We start from the raw sequence: 24,859 nt of genomic DNA on the forward strand, positions 1-24,859 counted from the left end.
CCATTTTACTGAAAAAGATACTCAAAAAGCTTACGGAAGCTGAGACCTGTCCACATCCCTAACGTGAAATCACAGTTGGATGCAATGCTTAGGTTAAGAAACACTCTGACAGCTAACACACCTTGATGCTTCCCTTAAGCTCTGTAAATGTCATGGGACTAATTACAGTTCACATTTAATGACCACCTAACATGTCCTAGGCACTGTGCTAGGGGGATACAATGGCAAATAAGATCACAGAATCACAAATGTTAATCCTTTTAGTGATCTGCCTAAACATGCTTGCAATTGCCATACTACTGTTGTGCCATGGATGATACTTTGTCTGTTTTTATAATAATGGAAATCTAGAGTTTACTAATTTGCTTCAGTAATCCTTTCTTTTATATTTTAGATCCTTCCATGATATCATTCTAACTCCTCTTTTCCACCTCTTCTTTCCTCCCCTACCCTATCTGCCTTCCCACAAATGTGAAAGTCGAGATCTTCAGAGGCAGTACTGCCCAACTCAAGAATCAGTGCAGTCCAGGCATGGTGGTTCATGCCTGTAATCCTAGCACTTTGGGAGGCACAGGTGGGAAGATCACTGAGCTCAGGAGTTTGAGACCAGCCTGGGCAACATAGTCAGACTTTGTCTCTACAATGTATAAAAAGTTAGCCAGCTATGGTGGTGCACACCTATAGTCCCAGTTACTTGGGAAGCTGAGGAAGGAAGATTGTTTACACCTGGGAGACTGAGCTGTGATTGTGACACTGTACTCTAGCCTGGGCGATGGAGTGAGACCCTGTCTCAAAAAGAAAAAAAAAAAAAAAAAGAATCAGTATACAGGGATGAAATTGGCTTCTTGACACAAAGGATTTGAGATCTTTTTCTCTGAGAGACATTGCTCCTCTGATTGAGACACTGTATAGTTACTTAGCAAAGCATTTCCAGGTATCTGGTATGGAAATAAATACATTGTACACAAAATTTTTCTTAATTTGTTCCTATGTGTGGCCTTTATTTGTACACATTAGTTCTGCGCTTATATTTCTGCTGTTACTAAAATGATTAATGTCATGAAACTAACAAGAAGCAGATCATTGTGAATTCTAACTTTTAAAGCCCTTAGTCTGTCTGCTCAGGTCTAAGTAGTTCTCATTTGTTTTACAACATAGAAATCTGAGCATAGAATAAACCAAACATGGTTAAGTGGGAGAAAAGCCCTTGAAAAGAGAAAATAAGGGATCATGTGGCATGTGCTAGACTAACCTTGAACGAGCTGCCTGAAGACAAGTAACACTGTTAAGGAGGCAGCCGGTGAAGAGCTGCACTGTAACACTTGATATACTCCCACAGACCATTATTCTTAAGCACACCTCTGATGGGATATTTCTTTTTCCTTCTGGCCTGGATCTTCTTTCTCTGTAAATACATTTTCTTTTCTTTCTGCCACTTTTTCTTTTTTCTGTACTTTTAACTAAACTTAGCTTTGGGGAGGGTATGCTTAGCAGCTTTGGAAAAAGGTGCATTCTGTTACAAAACCTTAGCAGTTTAGAGTCAAGAGGCAGTTTGGAAATCACCTAGTTTGACTTCCTCCTCTCACCTACCAAGAACCCACAGTCTAGCAATGCAGAAATATAAATTACTGCGATGACGAAAGTTTTCTATATACTGTCTGCACTGTCTGATAGGGTATCCACTCCCTGAATGTTATTGCTATACACTTTAAATCTGGTTAGTGTGACTAAGGCTAGCAATTTTAAACTTTAATTTAAATTCAAACAGCCACATCTGAATAGAGTCTCCCATATTGGACAGTGTGGGTCTAGAATGGTCTTGCGATGTGCCCAGTGTCACATTTTGACTCAGTGCATGGATCCTTATTGATTTTCAAATACTGGAGAAAATCAGCCAATTAAGCGCTGAACACATAATTAAGGTAGGAGAGAAGTGTCTGCTGTCTTGGCAATGACAAAGCAAAATGGGAGCTACCTGAAGCTGGTCGGGGGGATATGGTGAACTATTATCTTGTAATATGGATATTCCAGTTACATAGCACAAATTGATGAGAAAAGCTTTGGCACAGTATTTAATTTTATAAAAACAGCTGAAATGGAAGCCAACATGGTTATAGAGCCATAAAAACTAGGGAGAAAGGCAAGAAAGACAAGATGGGGATGGTATAAGAAGGTTAAATTAAATTGAGCAGAAAGTTAATAGTAAATGTCTTAAAATGGGCAAACTAAAGAACAAGGTAGCATAAATAGCCACAAAAACAGCTGTGAGTAGCAAAGGTTAAGGCTGGTTCTGCGTGGAGTGAGGCAGCGAGTTAAGGAGAAATAGACATGCAGGGAGTTAATGCTTTTCTGCATTTTATTGTTTTGTTCCATGCCTATGCTTTTTTTTTTTTTTTAAATAAATAAAATCATTTTTCCAAGCTTCATGGGTTTGAATTTAAGGCAGAAAATAAACTTACCAGGTACATTTTTTTTCTTTTTTAATGGAAAGATGGTTGGAAACAACACTTAAGGAAAAATTAAGTCTATCACTGCTTTCCTCTTGCACTTAGCCAGATATACAAAATATTTACCCACAGAATCATTTGTATTTGTCTAATACATAAAGCCAATAATTTTGCCTGGCAATCTGAGACTCTTGTTGCGTTAAGTTGGATCTTCTAAATAATTATTAAATTCAATCAAAGCAAGAAAAAGTAGGCTGGAATTATACAAATTCAAACACAGCTCGTAATACAGTACACTCAAAGAACAAGGAACATAAATGCAGAGCTGGTGCTGCCTGATGGAATACCCCAGGCAGAGTGTTCCCGTACACTGTCCAGGCTGGCTATTTGTTACACAGGCTGAGAGTGAATGGAGTAGAGCCAAGAAGGAACTCATTTATCAGAATTAGGGGAAACAAGGTAGAGATGCCTAAGCAGTTAAGGTCTATATTTGAGGTAGGTGTTGAAAATAATAGATATTGGGTTGTAGATAAGGGTTGAGGATGGGCAGATGAGCTGCTGCAGAGTGGAGATACAGACACTGAATGGACAGCCTCAGAGTCTGGTGAGTCTATGAATCCTCACAAGGTATGGCCACCCAGGCACAAGGTTCATGGGCAGGCAAGACCAAAGTGAAGAGTGGGCCCCGATTATCCAGTGAGCGTGTAGAAAAAGGCTTGCCAAGCACCATCAGACTTGGTAAGTCCATCCCTACTTTGCAGAAGCTCACTGTCTGATTTTACCTCTGAGAAGGAGTAAGTGGAATACAATGGGTATAGCATAACATGACCCCCTGGACAATAAGAAGCTGACCTTCCCATAGATATAATGCTAAATTTATTTTTACACGTTGCTTGTACTTACCTTGAGAATCTCCATTTTCAAGTCTCATTCTCTAAAATTTCATCCTGAGTCATTTCATTTTCTTAAATATAATCCATACATTAAACCTCCTACAAAGCCATTGTATATCTGTAGTCTACAATGTGGAGTTCTCTTCATCCAGGCCCTACCTAGGCAAAGGAAGCACAATCCCTACTAGAAATGAATTCTAGAGTAAGTCTCAGTCCATTGTCACTCTATGCTCGATTGGCTTGCAGACAAAAATGTTCATCTTTAGTAATTCATTCTTCCTCCCTAAGTTGACTACGGGCATACAGTCATGCCAAACAAGTGTGTAGTACATTCACCTATTGGACATTTTTATAGGTCTTCAACACCCGATTTTCTTTTGTCAAAAATTTCCAAGAAAATTGTAAACTAACCCTCTGTTTCTGATGGGGAGTAGGATGTCAAGTCCTCCTCTCCATCTTCGATTTCTGTAGATTCTTTTTATCAAGTGTGGGTCTTTTTTCTAGAAATCCCCTTGCTCTTATTCCAGGCCCATTGCTCCTGAACAATGCCAATAATTACTGCAGGTGTCCTAGTGATCTCAAAACTGAACATGCAAAAATTTGTGCCTACAGTCTTAGTCTGCCCAGGCTGCCATAACAAAATACCATGGACTGGGTGGCTTAAATAATAAAATTATTTTCTCACAAACATGGAGGCTGGAAAGTATAAGCCTCCAGATGCAATATACTGGCAGACTAGACTTCTGGTGAGGGCTCTCTTCCTGGCCTGTAGATGGCCACCTTCTCAGTATGTTCTCCCATGACCTTTCCTTGGTGTATGCATGCTGAGGGAAAAAGAGCACTCTCCCTGTTTCCTTCCTTCTCTCTTTCTCTCTCTCTCTGTCTCTGTCTTCTCCTTCTTGTAAGACCCTACAAATCCCATTATGAGAGCTCCACCTTGCCAACCTAGTATAATCCTAATTACCTCCCAATGGCCCCATCTTCATATATAATTTATGTTGGTGTTTAGGGCTTCAATATATGAATGGGAAGGTTCATAATATGTACTTAGCATGAATATGAGTATGCTCCTGGCCTGCCTCAGAGTGGATCCAGATGATGTTCCCTTGATTTATTATATAATGCTCTGATTAGGCTAATACATCCCTCTTAATTGGTTTTCCTCCAGCCCCTCTTAGTGTGTGTGTGATCTTACATCACACCATCCAAAGGAGATGTAGCATGCATTGTGCTCTACAAAAGATAATTTATGTGTGTAATCACTTTTGTGCCTTCTCTAGAGTATATTTCACCTCAAATCCAGCATATATGTTTTTCTTCTATTTCAGTTACATCTGTTGGCCGGTGTAGAGGTTCCTTTTGTTTGCTGAGAAATAGTACAGGGCCAGAACTCAGGCATGCTTGACAGGTGCATGGTATTGCTAATGAGAATGCCCCTAACAATGGGGGGATCATGGGGTCAGCCTGCTTCAGATTTTATATGAGCTCTGAATCTTATGTTTTCTATTAACTCTGTATCTGCTTATTACAGTCTCCTGCATTCTGTGTTGCTTGCTTAACTTCTGGCATTCTGACTTTAGTGTTTTGGTCATTTAGAGGTTGGTTCCACCCAGCCAGAAAGCCATCTGACAGTCTAATTTCTTACATGCGACCTCTTCAAGTGTCTTCCGATTTGAAGCCAGATGAAATACAATACTGATTTTTTTTTTCTGTAATTGCTGATGTGTTTAAAGATGTGATGTACATCTTCAATATCAAACGAGAAAGGCTTTCAGTTGGCTAGGGCTTCAACAGAACAATTCAAAGCTTAAGTAATGGACCCATGACACAACTCTGCTTTTTAAAGAGAAATACTAACGAGGGAGGTACTATGTTAAAAATTGAGATAGGAAGGAAGCAGATGAGAGAGGGTGGGGGAGGAGATGGGCATAGAAAGAGAGAGCAAATATTTGTATACATGGATATTTTCTTATTTTAATAATATAGAAGACATGGATAATTTTTTAAATTATTGAATCTGCCTCTGAGGTTAGTCATGATTTTATATTAGTTATTGGTTACCAGACATGAGCACTTCATATTTATCTTTAGCATCAGGGAAGTTGTGATATGCTATGGATGGACTTGAAAGAACAAATGTAGTTCAGGAGGTTTTATAAGGAGGTTTTCAAATACAGGACATTTTGGAGTCAAGAAACTTTCTTTCAATTCTGAACCTTTCATTTAATGATAATGATGGTATATAAACTACGTAATCTCTCAGTGCCTTAGTATTCACATTTGCCATGAAAAGGTTTGACTAAATAACATCCAAAGACTTCTAGAACTTCTAATAGAAATTTCTTTTTATTCTGTTCTTTGGTATTATTAAAATTGATAATAGATGAGAAAATCATATAATTTATCATCAAACCAAGGACACTTTCAATATTCTCCCAAATCAGAATAAAATATAGCTTTGTTAAACAAGTGACCTTTTAAATGTTTGAAAGACCACAACCAGACATAGGATGCAATTCGGTAAGTTTTCTTGTGAACGCTGGAAACAAAAGTTCCATTGCTCATAGAGGCTATTTTATTTACACGTATGGTAGCACATCTGCACCTTCTCTCCTGACAGTGCCCGGAGTTTCCATTCAAGGAACTTCTTTGCTAAGAACCCACCTTCTACACTTTCATTCAATCCTGCCTCCCACTCACTCATGGATTTGAGAATCTTTCCTCATGGTTCCCGCAGCACTCAAACGTTTATCACAGTAGTCAGTGCACCATTTGATCATTGTTCATTGCCGTGCCTGTCTCTTCCATAAAATTGAGGGCAGAATCTGTTTATTTTGTTTCTGCTGCCCCAGGACACAGGCAGCAGAGCTGAGACTAGAAAGAGACAAGCAAAGCACCAAGGTTAAGTGCAGGGCCAGCACTTGCACAAACCTCAGAGTGAGCCCATTTCTACATTTCACACATTAGTTACCTCACTTTCTTGCTCTAGTTAAGCGTTGGTGAGTAGAGTATTTAGCATGTAATAAATTTCTAGCAAGCCAGTGACATGAAGAAGTGCTTCACTTTGGAGTCAGGCTTTGTTTTGAAATTTGGATTGAATATTATTCAGGTACAGTGAGGCCAGCAGGCCAACAGATTAGACAATTGCTATTTGAAAGATAGTTTGTGACTTAGAGTTTCCAAGAAGAGGTGACATGCCCTTCCATGCAGGTGCCGCTTTGGGAAGCTGCAGAGTCAAGAGGCAGAGGGAGAAAGGGGAAAAGGTGGGCAAAATGATTTATTGTAATTTCCACAGAACAAAATGGGAAAGCCAGTGCAGGTAGTTTTAGGATTAGCTGGTTTGAATAATTTCAGCAGGCTTAGGGGTTAAGAGACTGTTTCTAGTTAACTGGTACCTGGCTCTGGGGTGACTAGGCAGGCGAATAGTAGCACTGAGAGAACCTGATAAAGGAGGTGGTTGGGATATAGGTTCTGCATTGGTTGGTTGGCATGAGAAAGGTACACTTGTAGGGCAGTCTTTTACTATCTCTGGGAATTGACTGTCCAGGAAGGGACAGTCCCTCCAGGGTCAGCAAGTCTCCCAGATGTCAAAGCATCAGAATAAAAAGACATGCTAAATGCAGGCTTTCCTGAATTTGAATTTGTGCTGTCATATACAAGCCTTATGGCCTTAGGCAAATCAACTTATTCTATAATGTAACAACCTTACTGGGTTGTTATGTGGATTAGAGCAAAGAGCCTGGTACACAGTAGGTACTCAATACTGGACAGATATTAGTCAATGATTGAAGTATGCATAGTAAAATCTCTATAACATGACTTACACATGTTGCATATTTATGCACCCACGACTAGACAAATTTCAGGCAATAAATACTTCAATTTGTGTGGAGGGGTAGCTTGCTTCATTGCTGTTTGGAAAATGACCTTCACTTTAGGCCACTTCTTTGAATGTTATTCTGAATAATCCTGCAAAATAGACTAGCTGCTTCTGGCAACTTGAATCTCTCTTTGAGGCTTCTGAAATCTCTAGCTTTGAACAAGGCTAAAAATAACCCAAGTATCTTCCTTCCCTGGGGGATGGTGGTGCTACAGACTTCACAGGAGAAGTCAGGAAATACAGCGGACAATGTATGTGGATTCCAAAGTAAGCTTCTAGAACTTTCCAAAGCTTCAAGGAAAAGTTAGTTTCAGCTGTCTTGCAAGTTTCAGAAGAAGCTCTCTCTAGTCTGGTACAGTGACAGCAGCAGCAGGGATTTTTACAAACATTAGGGCACATTAAAGAGAGGCCCTAAATATGGCATATGGAAGCAGCAGCAGCAGACAAAGGGTAAGATTTGTTGTGGAGCATTAGCTCTCCCTTGCCGATGTTTAGGGATTGGAGGTGATATAAGGCTATTAACTTTAGACCTTTGTCTCCTGTACGAGGGAAAACATCAGTGAATTCGAAGAGAAGAGAATCACAAATGATGTGTTGTGCGAGCTGCAAAGAAGAGTTATTGTGCTAGCAGGAGAGACAAACATAGCAGCTTTCTCCAGGGACTTCCTGCTCTTCTCATGCTGTCATTCAGTGTAAAATAGCATTCTGATCAGGCATCCTATGACAGTGAGGAACTTTTCCCTGGGCCTCCTTCAGGGGTTGGAGTGGGTCTTTGCCAGGAAATGTTAGGAGGCTGACACTGCTTAAACTTAAATGTATAAGAGACTAGAGTGTGGGCAGCATAAACATTCTCTTAACCTTTCTCATTATAACAGCCGAGACACTTCTTTGGAATCTTCCATTTCATTCCCTCCTAAATGAAGAAGCTCCAATGTCCCGGGAAACAGTTACACGAGCCCATATACCACTGTGTACTAGAGACTCTAAAAAAGCTGGTCTCTTCACTATTTATAATTATTTTTGTGTATTTTTATAAGAAATAACTAAGGTAACATGTAACTTTTACATAACTAAGGTTAATGTAACTTTTGCATTGTGGAATTTGTTGAAAGAATATGCACTACGGCACCAACCTTTGAAACATTACTTTCCTCTAGGAGAGAATTTATAACCTGTAGAAAATAGTAGGGCTCTTAATGTTTTCTTTTAGTCTCTTAATTTTTCACTTTTTTAAAAAAATTGCATTAAGGAGGTCCAGTACATGCTAAGCTTCTAAGGTGAACAGCTGTGTATTTTTCAATAAGGAAGAGGTGGTAAAATAATATTTTGTTGCTTGAGTATTTACTGAATACCAGGTATCTCCCTATGGTTTTTACTTATGTTCATGACAATTTCATAATAACTAGATGAGGTAGTTGGTATCATATTCTTCATTTTATAGATAAATAGACTAGAACATAGAGAATTATAAAAATTGTCCAAAGTCACAACTACTGAATCACCCAGAAATTGAGCCTAATTCTGATTGAAACTATTCAGTTACTTTTCCTTATCAAACATACAAGTAAACTGTTGTTAAAGTCAAATGGCAGTAAAGGCCTGAAAGTGAAAAAATTCTCCCCATTTTTCAATTCTGCTCCACAGAAAAACACATTTTTAATGATTTTGATTTTTTTCCTGATATCCTGATATATATCTTCATATTTCTAAAAATGTGATTGTATTGGGTTTTTTAATTTATTAAGTTTAAACTTCATATACTTTCTGTTATCACATATATAAATTTCTTTTGCCAATACACATCCTCATCCCAATTACTCTCTCCTCATTCTCTCCATTATAAATTTTACATTATTATGTCTATGCAAATGAAGTCTTTTGCCATTAATTAAGTGATTCTTTTTTTCTTTTCCCTATTTTTTAAATGTTGGACTAATATTTGTTTATTACTTCATTGACTTATTTAACTATTAATTCCCACAAGTTTCTTTTCAAATGTCCTAATAGATCTGTCAAAAGCGGGAAGTCTTTATATGCTCTGTATACCACATCACTCTCCCCAGAGGTCATACTTTCTCTTTTTGTTTCAAGAGAAACCGGTTTCAGTCAGGCCTGCCCTGTAACTGTCATCTGAAGACCGCTTCACCACAATTCTGTGTTGGGTCCTATCCTTTCTGCATCCATCTCTTTCTCTTTCTATGCTTACTTACTAATTTTGGTAGTGAAATATCAAAAATACCATCTCTCTCATAATTTCTTTAGAAAGGATATGAAAAGCAAGGATGTTGAGTTGGAGGAGTTTGTTATGTATTTTAATAATGAACTTCTTATCAGATATATGGTATCTGAAATATATGGTATTTGAAATTACTTACTCCTGTTCCATAGGTTGTTTTTTTCACTCTATTAAGATTGTTTCCTCTGGTGTACAGAACCTTTTTAGTCTGATGTAATACCATTTGTTGATTTATTCTTTTATTGCCTGTGCTTTTGGTGTCATATTCATGGAATCATTATCAAGCCCAAGATCTTGAGGTTTTCTTCTTGTGTTTTCTTCTAGGAGTTTTACAGTTTCAGGTCTTACGTTTAAGTTTTTAATCCATTTTGAGTTGACTTTTGTGTATGATGTAAGATATGGGACCAATTTCATTCATTTGCATGTGGATATCTTGTTTTCCCAGGACCATTTGTTTAACAGATTATCCATTCTCCAAATCTTAGTTAGCACTCTTGTCAAAGATCAGTAGACTGTATATGCATGGATTTATTTCTGGGCTTTCTATTCTGTTCCATTGGAATATATGGTTGCCTTTATACTAGTCCTCTATTGTTTTGATTACTGTAGGTTTGCAATATAATTTGAATCAGGAAGTGTGATTCCTCCAGCTTTGTTTTTCGTTCTCAGAATGCTTTGTCTTTGGAATCTTTTCTGATCAATATGAATTGGAAAATTGTTTTTTCTATCTCTGTAAAAAATGCTATTGGGATTTTGACAGGAAATTCACTGAATCTATAGATCACTTTAAGTGGCATGAAGATTTTAAAAACACTAAGTCTTTCAGTCTATGAAATATTTTTTTCATTTCTTTGTGTATTGTTTAATTTGTCATCAGTGTTTTGTAGTTTTCAGCAAGTCTTTCACCTTCTTAGATAATTTTATTCCAAAACATTTCTTTTTGGTGATGCCGTAGATAGGATTGTCTTCCAAATTTTCTTTTTAGATAGTTTAATTTTAGTGTATTTTATAAAATGAGCTAAGGACTTGAATAGTACTTCTCTAAAGAAGACATGTAAATGGCCAATAGATACATGAAAAAAATGTTCCCTGTCAGCAATCATCAGGAAAATGCAAATCAGTACCACAATTAAATATGACCTTATACCTGTTAGGATGGAGATCATAAAAAAGATGACAAATGTTGGCTAGATTGTGCAGAAATCAGAATCCTTTCACATTATTGGTGGGAATGAAAAATGGTGCATTTGCTTTGGAAAACAATATGAATACTCTCAAAAAAATAGAACTGCAATATGATCCAGCAATCTTCTGTGTATTTATCCAAAAGAATTAAAATCAGGATCTCAAAGAATATTAGCACTCTAGTGTTTATTGCAGAACTATTCACAATAGCCAATATGTAGAAATAACCTAAGTGTCTATAGACAGAAGAATGGGTAAAGAAAATGTTGTGTAGACATACAATGGAATACTAATCTGCCTTCAGAAAAGGAAATTCTGAAATAAGAGACAACATACATGAACTTTGAGGACATTATGCTAAGTGAAATGAGCCACTTACAGAAAGACAAAAACTGCATAATTCCACTTACGTGAAGTATCTAAAATAGTTTCATAGAATCAAAGAGTGGAATGGTGGTTGCCAGGGGGTGGAGATAGGGGCCAGCGGAATTGCTAACTCGCAGGCACAAAGTTGCAGCTAAGCAAGATGAGTAAGCTGTAGAAATATGCTGTACAGTATTGTGCCTATAGTTAACAATAATGGATTTTATAACTTAAAAACTTGTCAAAAAGATAGATCTCATGTTAAATATTCCTATCATAATAAAACATGATTTTAAAAAGGAATATGAAAAAAAGATTTTTTTGTTGTTATTTTCATTGATTTTGAATTCTCTGCTCTTAACTCTTACATTGTTGAGTAGTTTGGCCAATTAAGAATTCTAAATTGAAATCAGAATTTTAAAAATGATGCTTCATACTTTTTTTAGTTTTCTTTGCTGTGACTAAAAATTCTATCCTATTCTGAATCCTGCTCCCTTACATGTGACCTAACTTTTTTTCTTTAAAGTATTTTAGGATCTTCTCTTTATCCTCACTATTCTGAAATATCACTATGAGGTCCACTGGGGGATGTACCTCTGTGTGTGTGTGTGTGTGTGTGTGTGTGTGTGTGTTTAGGAAAGATGTTTTTGTTTTTTGTTTTTATCTTGGAGGCTTAGTTAATCCTTTCCTTCTGGTGACTTCTGTCCTTCAATACTGAAAATCTTTATTGCATTATATTCAATAACTTTCTGCCTTCTGATTATTTTGCACTCTTCTTCTGGAATTCTATTAGTTGAAACTTCTTCATTTATTAAAGTATGTCTTTCTTTTTAATCTCTGTCTCTCTCACATGCACTCTCTTTTTCTCTCCCTCTCTCTGTTGGTTGCTGTAGTTCTGCTTTTTGGGAAAGCCGTTAAAATGTTTTACGTTGAAATCTTTCTATTTTTTTGAGAAGGTTCTTGATATAAAATGTTAATATCTATGAGGTTTTAAATATTATTATTTTTCGAAATAGCCTTTTATTATTGTAATATCTTCTCTAATCTCTTGTGGGATGTCATAGTTTTTGTTTTAAATTTGTTTTTACTTATCTAATTTATGCTCAATAATTTCCCCTGTTTCTTTTAGGTTTCCACTTTTCTTTTTGTTTTGGTCTCTGGGTTTTTTTATGTTGAAAACTTTTTTCAAATGTTGGTGCTCTTTGGCTGTCCATTTTAATTTTAAGAAGGAGGAACAAAGAAATTTACTAAAAGCTCTGTGTGTAGGCACATGACCTGTAAACTTTGTGGCTTCATTCTAACATGATTTGGATATGATAAAATGTTTATTGGGGAATTATTACTAAGTGTTACAGTCTGGAGATATTTTCTGTGAGACCATTTTGTTCTTGTAGAGAGGAATCTTCTCTTTACCTGAGGTGTGGAGTGGGTGATGGCCTTAGTTTTTAGTTTTCAGATTTGCAGGTAATCCACTGTGTCCAGATGCATGCCTCACGCAAACTTTCCACATGGCCTGGATCCTCCCAGTCCTATACCGTTCTCAGTTCTAAAGGTCAACTGCCCTTTCTCAGTGGTATCTCCTGCTGCAGAAACTTTACTTACAGCTATCATCATTCTGTTAACTCCAATTCTAATCATCCATTTGCTTTCCAGCTTCCAAAATTTTTGTTGAAACACCAATCCCTTGTCTACTACTGTCTTTTCGGATTCTCCTTTTGGTCTTCTTGGAATATTATGATGTTAAGTTCGTTATTTAATTATAGTTAATTGCAGAAAAAGAGATAAACACATATGGTTTACCAACCCTGTTTCACAGTAATCCTTATTGTTTCTTATTGCCTTTTAATATATGCTCTCCTTTTGCTGTACCATATTATTATTACAATTTGGTGTGTATTCTTCATTAAGTATAAGGTTTTTCATCGCTTTGATTCTTTACTCTTTAATAAGTACATTCTCAGAAACATTATCTTACTTTATTCATATAGAAATCCTTAGTATAAAGCATAAGTATATTATTCACCCTTGACAGATGGAAGGAACTACACTCTGAGAGTTTAATTAGCATGCCCAAGATCACACAGTCAGGTTTGCAGGCTTCTCCTTTACAGAATATTGCCTCCATCCCCTCCAACTCTAAATAGTCTACTTTGTGGCAAATTTATGAAATAAATAAAGGGAAGAAAGAGGTGGATTTCAAGCACTCAGTTTAAACACTTTTTCTCCCAAAGAAACTGCAAATTCTCAAAATTAGTTTGGGGTAATTTGATGATTTTAGTACATTACATGATACACAATCACTACCACAGTGAACAATTGAGATTTGACTGCAATAACAACAGAATGTACATTGCATTGATGTTTTTGGAAACATTTAAAGAAGAAAATAATATGCCGGATGGTGAAGGAGAACTACAAAAATGAGGAGACACAGTTCACACATTTAGTTGCTTTCACAATCAATGTAAGGCAGGACTGCTCTGTGGCAGGAACAAAATTGACAACCACATCTACAGGGATTTCTCTACCTCTGGACCTAATTTAATGGAACTAATGCATATTTATTACAGCATGGCTCTCATTAAACAACAGCCTGGCCATTAGACATAAAATCCCTGCAAGCGACATGATTCATTTTCTACAAAGGACCGTTTCTGGCCACAGAGACCCTGCCACACTTACAATGACAACTTCATGTGCTGTGAACTGGAGGGATGAGAGGCAGGGGCTCTTGGCCTTCTGTAGCCCAGTCTGTCTGTGAGTCTTCTGGTGGAGTCTAAGGAGGCCTGTATTGCTTTCCTGGAGGCAGACACCAAGGCTTGTCAGGGCTGACACCTACCTCCCAGGTCCCTTCTTGTCAGATGTTTGGGCTCTGTCAGCTGAGCTCTGGCTGAGATGACAGCTGATACCTTTTGCTTTGGAGAGTGCTTACTGGGCTGCAGAACTGACTCTGTGAAGGGTGCCCTGACACACCTTTACCAGCAGTCCCTAAACACTTGTCTCAGACTCACTGATTCTCAAGCTTTTGAATGATTCCTCAAGTCCTTAACCAAAATTATTCCTTATCTTGCTGAATATTTAGCTGGCTAACCAGTCGATTGTGTGTTCTCTGTTAGGCTTTGCTTAAATACTGTCACCTCTATTACTACTTTTTTAAATCCAGAAAGACTTAATCTGCCCTATTTTTATGCCTTTAGTGTGCTATTTGTACTCTAGTACTTATTAGACTGTGGCTTACATGATGAGGATGGTAACGGTGTTGATGTCAATGGTGCTGTTGCTAGGATAGTGTATGCTTGAGAGACAGCCCTATGTTTCAATATTCTTTCTGGCCTTCACTTCGCCAAATTGTTTAACATCTTAATTTTTTCATCTGTAAAAGGGTGGAGACAATAATACTCTGTTTCTAATTTAAAAGATTAAGAATAAAAATGAATTGCATAAAGTGCCTGACACTAACATTGTTTTTATTTCCTTTCTCATTTCTGTATTACTTGCATATTATTATGACAATCTTCCCTTTAAAACAAACCTAACTTTCTAGATCTTATGTAAGTGTGTGTATATATATATGTGTGTGTGTATATATATATGTGTGTGTATATATATGTGTGTTTATATATATGTGTGTGTGTGTGTGTCTCTGTGTGTATCTTTATGAGTTTATCCTCTAATAGAAAATAAATGCTGCTTTACCCTATGTTGGCTGCTTTCTGCCATGGGTCCAGGGTTGGGCTGACTCATCTTCATTTCCCGATGAGCTCTTCTTTTGGTCAGTTGTCCTAATTAGTTTCAGCTGTAGGTTATGGTTGGCGATCATAAGATCAAGTTGGGGCTATCTGAGCTCATGATTTGTATGCTCACCAGCCAGGGAGAAGTCTTTTGAGAATTATAATTTTATTTTCATAAACCCTGATCCTTAAGTCTCAATGATTTGCCCTGGGAGAAGATGACTGGGTTGCTGCTGTCTACCATCAATATCAAGGAGTGGTTCTACCCAGTTATAGCCATAACTACCACTTGTCTTGCATTTTACAGTTGTTATAATGCCTTCAAAGGTGCTGTCTGCTGCAAACCACACTACTGCCCTGGAGGTGGATCACATACCCATGTTACAGATGGAGACACTGAAGCTCAGAGGTGTATGAGATTAGCCCAAGAACACTCAGCTGATGCCAGCCTACGTCTCAGGTTTTCTGACTCCACGTGGCTGCACAGTCTTAGTCTTCTCTATGCTGCTGTCGTGGTTTATATTTCTGGCACCCTCATCTTCTCATACTAATCTGACAGAGTCAGACTCAAGGGAACTCACAACACACTTGAAGGAAGTGAGTCATTCTCCTTGGAGCAAGTTGACCAAAAAGCATTTTACTTCAGACTATTTTCTTAGAGACACTCATGCCTAACTCCACTCCAGGGGCATGTTTCAGAAATGTGAGGGAGGGTTAGAGCTTGAAAAAGCCCCCTTCGTGATTGTTATACATTACTCTAGGGGCAGCTCTCCCTCCACTCAATGCTTTTGGCCTTTTAGGAGAACATGTTTCCCCAATTACTCAAAGGCCAGGTCCTTAGAGAAAAATGTACTGCTGCGCATAGTGATTTATATTGATTCTTCCAACAAGTTGTAGAGAAGATTCATTTATCTGTTGGATAGTTGGGAGTTTATGGGGATTCTTACATTTTACCAAAGAGTACCTTTTAACCACTGAATTCCATTATTCTGTTATTTTTACCTCATCTCTTTAGGAAGGTACTCTCTTGTTGACTAAGGCTGTTTGCCACTGTTTACCACATAAATATATTCTCATAATTACAAAAGGAAGTGTAGGTTCCAGAAACCATGGGTCAGTCTGAAAAGAAAACCCAGGTCCAGCTGGGGTACTGAAAGTTAGAAAGAATCTCAAACCCAGGCTTGCACCAGAGACAGGGGGCCAGCAAGGGAAACTGGAAGTCCCTCAAGTACTCCAGACATGTGTGAATTTCTGTGAGTCTCTGGGTTGGTGTCTGGTGAGACATTTCATGTCAGGGTTTAAAGTGACAGCTGGTGTTTGAAGTCTGAGTCCATGGGCACAGCAAGGATATGAGACATTGGCGAATTGGCCAGGGGACTCCTAATAGCCTTGATGAGAAGCCAGTCACAGTTTACACTATCCTTATTAAGAAAGTAAGTTGGGAGATCACCCCAGCTGGTGTTCTGGATTCTCAGTGGGTATTGAGTTTTACAGCCTCCAATCCCCATAGGCATTTGCCAACTAGATTTCTCAGAGATGCTTTTATCCATTTTGCTCACGGATAGCCTCTGAGATGGTGTGTATGAGGAATCATGGGGCTGCATTCTAAACATGGCAACCTTTACATGACCAATAAATACACCTGCTTGTCGGAGGCCAAAATTGGTCTCAGTGGATGTAATTGAAGTTGCTTTGTGTTTTGATTTTTCATCACTTTTTTTTTTTCAGTATAGCTAGCACTTACAGATAGTTTTAGTTGTGTCTGACTTTGGGCCTTTAAGGGAGAGAAATGAGAAATAATTCAATTTTACTTTTGCTGCATAAATGAGAGCTGGAGCTTTGGGAATGAGTTAAGCAGTAATAACAGACAGCACTTGTTTCCTAAAAAGGCATTGCTGGAACAACAGCATCAACAAAACTATTGTAATGGAAGCCTGGGGTGACTTTAAGAAAGTACTATGCGGGTTTTAGAAGAGTTTTGTTACCTGTAGTTCGAATGAGCAGTAAAATAAAAAAACTCGCTTTTACTAATTCCTCAATCTGTGTCTGTTGTTAACTGGGTTGTTCACAAAGATACATCTGTAGCTGAGCCCTTTACTGCTCCGTTTATGTGCATCTGAATTCTGGCAAGCACATTTGCAGCACAGCTTCCTATCATTTTCAAAAGAACCTTGTCTGGGCATAGAAAGAAGAGCAGAAATGTATTTTCATGAATAAATCCTAAAATATCTTGCTTTGGTGACCCATCATCCAGAGATAACCTCTTCTCCCTCCACTGCCTCATTTCCTACCAATAATAGGACCAGTCATGTATGCTAATTCATCATCTTAGAACTATACCCCAAGAGGTTAAAACTTACTGAGTCCTTTATAAAAAAAAAAAGCGCCCTAAATACTGAGAAGCAGAGCCATATCTCAGCACTTTGGCTCGAGAGAGAGGACATTGACTACAGATTCTCATCTTCTTCCTCTAGGTTATCTATTTATTGGTATCTTCCTCACAGACCAGCAATACTGGTTTCCTTTTTCCTTTCTCCTACAATCCAGCTGCTGAGATGGCTTCTCCCATTCATCTTCACTAATTAATTTATTTTTATACTGTGATCTAGCTAGTTTTTCATTCGCCTTTCCAGAACATTGCCTTATGCTTTTCTAAGAGCAACTATATTATTTCTTCTCAGGAACTTCTATGTTGTTAATTTTTCTATTCAAAAAGTTATGTTGAATATAATAGCTACTTTTTCATGTAATTCTGAGCAAATATGCAGGAGGAAGGTGAGGGTGTTGTATAGTTCTAAACATGGGAATTCAGGTACTTTGGAATTCCTCAAATAGTCTGTATTTGCACCTGCTGTAATGCTGCTCTTCCCTCTGCAATATTGCCAGCTCCTAGATTCACAGGGTCCCAGAGTCTAGAACTAGATAGATTTGACAGAGGATTAGCAAGTTCTGAGAGGCACAGGGTGCAGGTAAGAGAAGTAACTATCATTAATAGTTTTTTCCATTCAAGAAGATGGGAGATACCTTCCTACCATGTGGATTTCAATACCTTCAAAGGCTGTGTTTCTCAAATCGCAAAGTGAACACAAATCACCTGGGATATTATTAAAATGTAGATTTTGGTTCAGATCCTCGGTGATTCTGATGCTGGTATTCCAGGGACCACATTTGGAATAGTAAGGTCTAAAGTTTCATTGTCCAATATGGTATCTACTGCCACATGCAGCTATTAAGCACCTGAAGTGTAACTAGTTCAAATTCGGATGTTCTATAAACGTAAAATACAAGATTTCAAGGATTCATCTTAAAAAGCATGGATGTAAAATTTCTCATTGATATTTTACAATGATGACATGTTGATAATAGTTTGGCTATGTTGAGCTTAATAAAATATATAATCAAATTCATTTTAGTTGCTTCTTTTAATTATTTAAAGCAGAACTACAAAATTTTAAATTACATTTTTTTATAATTGTAATCCAGTGCTTCTCAGATTTTACTGTGCTTATCAACTACCCAAGATTATTGTTAAAAGCAGATTCTGATTGCTCATTTTGTATTTCTATGAACACGACTGCTTTAATGCTCTTTTCCTTCCATTTCATTGGCTATTGATAGCATTTAGCATATTTTATAACAGTGGCTCTCAAGCTTTATTGTGATTAAGAGTCACCTGATTGGCTTGTTAAACCAATGATTGCTGTTCTACTCCCAGACCAGACTGTAATTGAGTAGTTCTGAATGAGGATCCAAGAATTACTATTCCTAACAAAGTCCCAGGTGACAGTGATGCTGCTTCATGGACCACACTTAACAGTAGCAAAACCCTAAAACTCGTTCCTCTCTTGCCTGTTCAGTCACACTTAGCATCTTTTGTCCCTCTGTTTTGCAGTATAGTCTGTGAACATATTTTTTTATATTCCGCTCTACTCACACCAATGTCCATTCATACTGTGGCAATGTCCATTCACCCTATGACATTGTAAAGTCCTTGAAGGGAAATGTTGTACCTGTTTGTCTTGGTACCACCAAAGCACCTACTTCAACAATTAGCTTGTTAAATTGAAATAAATTAGATTTAATGAAGTAATTCACCTTTCTTCTTTATTCTCTTATTAGAAGTTCTGACAAGCACAAATATTAAAATGTTAATGAAAGAAAACAGGTATAAGGGTTGATCTGTCAATTAATCTATTGATTTACTAATTATTGGGTAAATTGTTTGCTTTCTGTTCTTTATTATTTTAACTCAATGTATATTTTTAAACACTGAAACGCTCATGATTAGGGCAATCAGTTAGCTTGGTTTCAGATGATAAGTTAATTGGAAGGTTAGAACAACACTATCAAGTACACCTAGGAAATTAAAGCTATGACATCATGGTAGCCCAGAAGTAGGAGATAAGCTAACCCTTTAAATTATGCTGATTAAAGCATGCCCAAAAAGTTCTCCTTAGACCAGTAGCATCAGCAGAGTGGAGGTAAGAGAAGTAACTATCACTAATAGCTTTTGCCATGCAAGATGAGAAATAATGTCCTACCACATGGATTTCAATACCTTCAAAGGCAGTGTTTCTCAAATCTCAAAGTGTACACAAATCACCTGGGGATATTATTAAAATGTAGATTCTGACTCAGATCCTAGGTGATTCTGATGCTGGTAATCTGGGGACCACATTTGGAATGATCCCTGAAACATTGTTACAAATGCATCATCTCAGGCAAAATACCTGAATACATCAATCAGAATCTGCTCTGAACAAAGATCTTGGGTAATTGGTAAGCACGTTAACATTCGAGAAGCCCTGGATAGAAAGTTAAGGGCAGAATCAGGTGCTATGTAAGCGTGAGGTTGACTCTGGGCCTCTTTCCTCCCTTCCCTAAGAGAAGTGTCAGCATTTGGCCTACGACAAGTCAGATGGCAGAATGGAGGAGGCAGATGCCCCACACAGATGGAGATACATTGCACGGGGATATGCAGACCACAGCAGAGCTCCTCCAATCTGCAACAGCCTTGTTCACAACAGGACCAAATCTCTCAAAGATTTGTGGCTAGGAGAATTGAAAGAAAAAGAGACTCTTAATATGATGGTAAGGCTTTAGCTGTCAAGCAGCAGGATGCTGCTCCTCCTTGACAGCATGAAAGGAAGCTCAGCGCTACCAGCCTACCTGTCTGGGAGCCACCTGTCACGTAGGAGTAGGAAGCAGATTTACTGCCAGAATTTGGGCAAAGCTGCATCCCCTCTCTCCAAAATCATGAGGATGAGATAAGTAAAGTGTAGGACTGAGCTTGCAGGGATGATGCCGGTAAACATGTAAACATCTACCTTAATACATCTATTTTTTTTTTTTAAATAAGAGGGAGGCATGTGAGGCAACTTCAGTAAGTTGAAACACTTGTTATTTTGAAAGATAGTTGTAATGGTAGCTCTGATATGTGAAAGTTAATACACTTGACATAATGCAATATTTGAGTGTTGGTGGTTTGGAGAGGAGTCCATTAAGTAAACCACACACTTTTTAAGTTATTGACCACAGTAACCCTGGGTCCTCCATTTGATGAGTGGAGATTACAGATCTCAGTCCAAATAGATATTCTTGAACATATCCTTTCAGAAATTGTTAAATGGGTTATTCTTTCCTTCTGTAAGTCCTCTAATACTTTAATATGTATGTTTTAATATGTATTCATTCAACCAGTTGTATAAATAAACATTAATTGAGCAATGGCTATTTAGGCACTAATCTTGGGGCTAAGGAAACATCTTTGACCTTGAGCTATTATATCATGGTTCAGAGAGAGTGACAAAAACATTAACAGGCAACACAGAGCTGTCAGTGATAGGATAGAGGACGTACTGCCTAATGTGAATATAGGCATAACAGAAAATGATGATGACATTAATGTGTGTCTAATATTTATTACATGTCAAGAACTATGCTAAGTACTATCCATAACTAAACTCATTTATTTTTTATCATAACCATATAAAGTAAATATTACTATTCCCATTTCTTAGGGTAAAAGTAATAAAGCACAGAAAGATTAAGTAGTTTGCTGAAAGTCACACAGCTAGAGTGTCAGGAATAGACAAACTTTAAAACTAAGGTAATATTGTTTGGAAATAAGATACTGAGGTCCAGAGATAGAAAATTAAATGCATAAAATTACATTAAAATGAACATTTACTAATGGTCTGTTATTACCAGGAACAGTGCTAGATCTGGAAAGTAACAAAGATAAATAAGACACTGTTTCACTAATCAGGAGTTCATCAATAGGACATATAGGCCGGGCGCCGTGGCTCACGCTTGTAATCCCAGCACTTTGGGAGGTCGAGGCAGGCAGATCACGAGGTCAAGAGATCGAGACCATCCTGGTCAACATGGTAAAACACCGTCTCTATTAAAAATACAAAAATTAGCTGGGCGTGGTGGCATACGCCTGTAGTCCCAGCTACTGAGGAGGCTGAGGCAGGAGAATCACTTGAACCCGAGAGGTGGAGGTTGCAGTGAGCCGAGATCGTGACACTGCACTCCAGTCTGGTGACAGAGCAAGACTTCCACTCCCCGCCCCCAAAAAGAAAAAAAAAGATATATAAACACACATCGGGATATATTGTGGTAAACTGTTCTAAGTTTGCTGATGCATGTATGTGCAAGGTACTGAGGACATAAAAATAAGGGAGTGATTAACTCCATTCTGGATGTGGTCAAGGAAGACTTAAGAGGAGGTGATATGTCAGCTGCGCTTTGAGTTGTGAATAGGAATTTGCCAGGTAGAGACATTTCAGGGGAAGGAAACAACAGGTTAAAAGAAAAGCAAGGACATTAAAGAGCAAGATAAGGGAGGTTTCTTTATACAATTCAGTTGAGTATCTACTCTATATAAGCAGCTGTAACACCCGGTATAGATGTAAAACAATGAAGAAAAAGAGTCCTTGGAGTCTGCAAAGAAGGTTACTATTCCTCATCTTTATGCCTGGCAAGGGTGCAATGGCAGAGTGTGGTTAGACACTGCACAAGGAATACAGTCTTCCATCTCTTGAACCTCCTGATCCTAGTAAAGTAGTGGTAACAGATTTGGAACAGGTAAGTACATACAGAAAAAGAATAGAAGACAGAATTTCAGGGAACATAGGACTATAACAATAATTTAAAGATAAAAAATGTACAAGGAGTCGTACCAGATTGTTATGAATGAAGATACAACCCATTCTCTTGTAGAAGGAAAGCATGGGGTAAGGTAACATGGTGCCCGATCCAGGAAAGTTTAGTGATGAGAATATTCCAATTAATGTAAATGGAATGTCTGAATTGAGCCTCATACAGAAGACATCTAATGAATTGTAAAAGATATCCTCAACATTCTACATTAAATGTCATAGGTTTCTTATAAGTCACATCAACTAGAAGCTGAAACTCTAAAACCAGAATAAATTCCCAGTAAGCAAGAAGAAACTGATCTTCATTCATTTTATGATAAAATAAAAATTATGTTTACCTTATCATTCAGGCCTTGAGGAAGGACAGAGGCAAATGTACAGACCAACTCTAGCAACTTCCAAGACTCTAAGACGATGCTGAATATCTGTATTGAATGTATTTTCTCTAGCTGTGGACATTCATATGTGTATATGTCTTTCTTTCTGATTTTGATTTTTACTCATATTTAATACCACATTGTGATTGTTATGTATTTAGTGGAATGAAGTAATTCAAATAAACAGGTGCTGGGAGGGCTATAGGTGGCCACATGAAGTCAGGCGTCCTGGGATGTCGGTGAGGAAAGATCCTGGCTGGGCCCTGGCTAGGCTGACACCTGTAGGCGCTGCCATGGGTGGAGTCTGGGACTCAGTGAAAGTTGCCCCGGGAATGCATCAGCTGGCACAAGACAGCTTGAGGGGCCTGTCAGCCATAGAAGTGCCAGTCAGGTGTCACAGAAACAGCCCAGCGTGGCCAGGGTGCAAAACCTCAAGTTCAAGTGGAGAAGAGGAAGCTGAAAACTGAAATATTAATGCTAAACATGGGAGGACCTGAAACCCTCGGACATGTTCATGACTTCCTTCTGAGGCTCTTCTTGGACCAAGACCTCATGACACTTACTGTTCAAAATAAGTTTACACCATTCTTTTCCAAATGCAGAACCTCCAAGATTCAAGGGCAGTACCACAGAATTGGAGGTGGGTCTCCCATCAAGATGTGGATTTCCAAGCAAAGAAAAGGTATGGTGAAGCTGCTGGATGACTTGTCCCCCCACACAGCCCCTCACAAATACTTTATTGGATTTTGGCATTTCCATTCTTTACCAAAATAAGCAAATGAAGAGATGGAGAGAGATGATCTGAAAAGGGCTATTGCTTTCATGCAACATCCACAGTACAGTTGCTGTCCCACAGGCAGCAGCTTAAATGCCATTTAAAGATCAGATAATAGAGTGGGACAGAAGCTTACAATGAAGTGGAGCACTATCAGCAGGTGGCCCACACATCGCCTCCTCACCCACTGCTTTGCTGACCACATTCTGAAAGAGCTGGATCATTTTCCACTGGAGAAGAGAAGTGAGTTGGCCATTCTCTTTTCTGTTCACTCACTGCCAATATCCGTGTTCAATAGAGGAGACCCCTATTCTTAGGAGTTGTGTACCACTATCCAAAGAGTCATAGAAAGGCTGGGTTACTGCAACCCTTACCAGCTGGTGTGAGAATCCAAGGTTGGTTCAATGCCCTGGTTGGATCTTCAAACAGATAAAATCTATCAGAGGGCTTTCTGAGAGGGGGAAGAAGAATATCCTCTCAGTTTTGATAGCATTTACCAATGATAACACCAAAATGCTGTAGAAACTGGATATAGAGTACTCTCAAGTTTTAGACCATGAGTGTGGAGTTGAAAACATCAGAAGAGGAGCCTTTTAATGAAAACCCAGTATTCCCTAAGGCCCTGACTGACTTGGTGCACTCACCTATCCAGTTAAATGAGCTGTTTTCCGCAGAGTTGACTCTGAGTTGTCAGCTCTGTGTAAATCCTGTCTGCAGGGAGATTAAATTCTTCACCAATTCTAAATTGTCTGCAGGGAGATCAGATTCTTCACCAACCAGCATCTGTGACTCCCCAAAGGTGGACCTCATGGGATTAGGCACATGCCCAACCTCCATCTCCTGCCCATGTGGAGAGGCATGTTATTTAGAGATTAAGGAAGGAAGTCACCTTAGCATATGTACAGTCTTTGGGCACAAATTATGTGTTTTCTTGAGGATTGGACTATAGTGATGAATTTCTATTTTTATATAACTATACAGTGGGCATTGATATTTTCTCTCTCTAGGTATAAATTACTAATTTGTAATGTTCAATAAGACATTCAGTAAAAAAGTGTAAAAATTTATCTTATGAGACACACACCTATTTTAAATACAGATTTTTATTTTATTGCCTAAAAACCTCCTGTAAAGGTGTGGAGTCCCCTCTGTGGCCTGTCACTGTGAATGGGATCTGTTCAGTCTTGAGCATATAATTGTAGTTATTAAAATAAACATAGTTGAGTATTTGAAGTGAATTCAAAAAAGAAATGTTACTTAATCTTTCCCTAAGTCTGTGGGTTCTAGAATGCCAGCAAGGCCATTTGGCTACCTACAATGACTGCTGTTGCCAGCGAGGCCGCCATTCATTAGTCATTTGATATCTGTGTGTCTCTCACTTTCCTCAGTATAAAATTGAATCAAGTACATATTTCAGAAGTAATCTGAAATTCTCTAGGCACCCAAGGCTAATAAATGTTATACATGCTTTGGTGGGTGTCTGTGGTTGCACAGGAAAGGGGTTCCTATCCTCAAGGACAGCACTGCTGGGAAACGATAAGGATGGTGTTCATCCTTACATCTCCTTCAGGGACCATCACAAGCCTTTGCATCCAGCATCTTGTTTATCTTGGTTGAATGTCTCCTTTCTGTACATTTCTTTTAAGATTTACTTTATATGGTCAACTATACTTTGTAAGCTTGAATTATTTCTTAATTTACTATTTTTTTATTATAAAAATTGTCAGGGGAACCAGCCCCCAATATTTCAACATAGGTTCTTTTCTATTTTCCCTAAGTGTCAGCTGGTCTGAGAAATAAAGAGAA

General features: G+C 38.2%; 1 pseudogene; it reads left to right on the forward strand.

Moving 5' to 3' along the window:
• The first annotated feature begins 3,076 nt into the window (after nt 1-3,076).
• Nucleotides 3,077-24,002, forward strand: LOC112619427 (annotated as a pseudogene).
• The last annotated feature ends 857 nt before the right edge of the window (nt 24,003-24,859 follow it).

Source organism: Theropithecus gelada, chromosome 2, assembly GCF_003255815.1.
Source record: "Theropithecus gelada isolate Dixy chromosome 2, Tgel_1.0, whole genome shotgun sequence".
In the NCBI taxonomy this organism is placed as follows: Eukaryota; Metazoa; Chordata; class Mammalia; order Primates; family Cercopithecidae; genus Theropithecus; species Theropithecus gelada.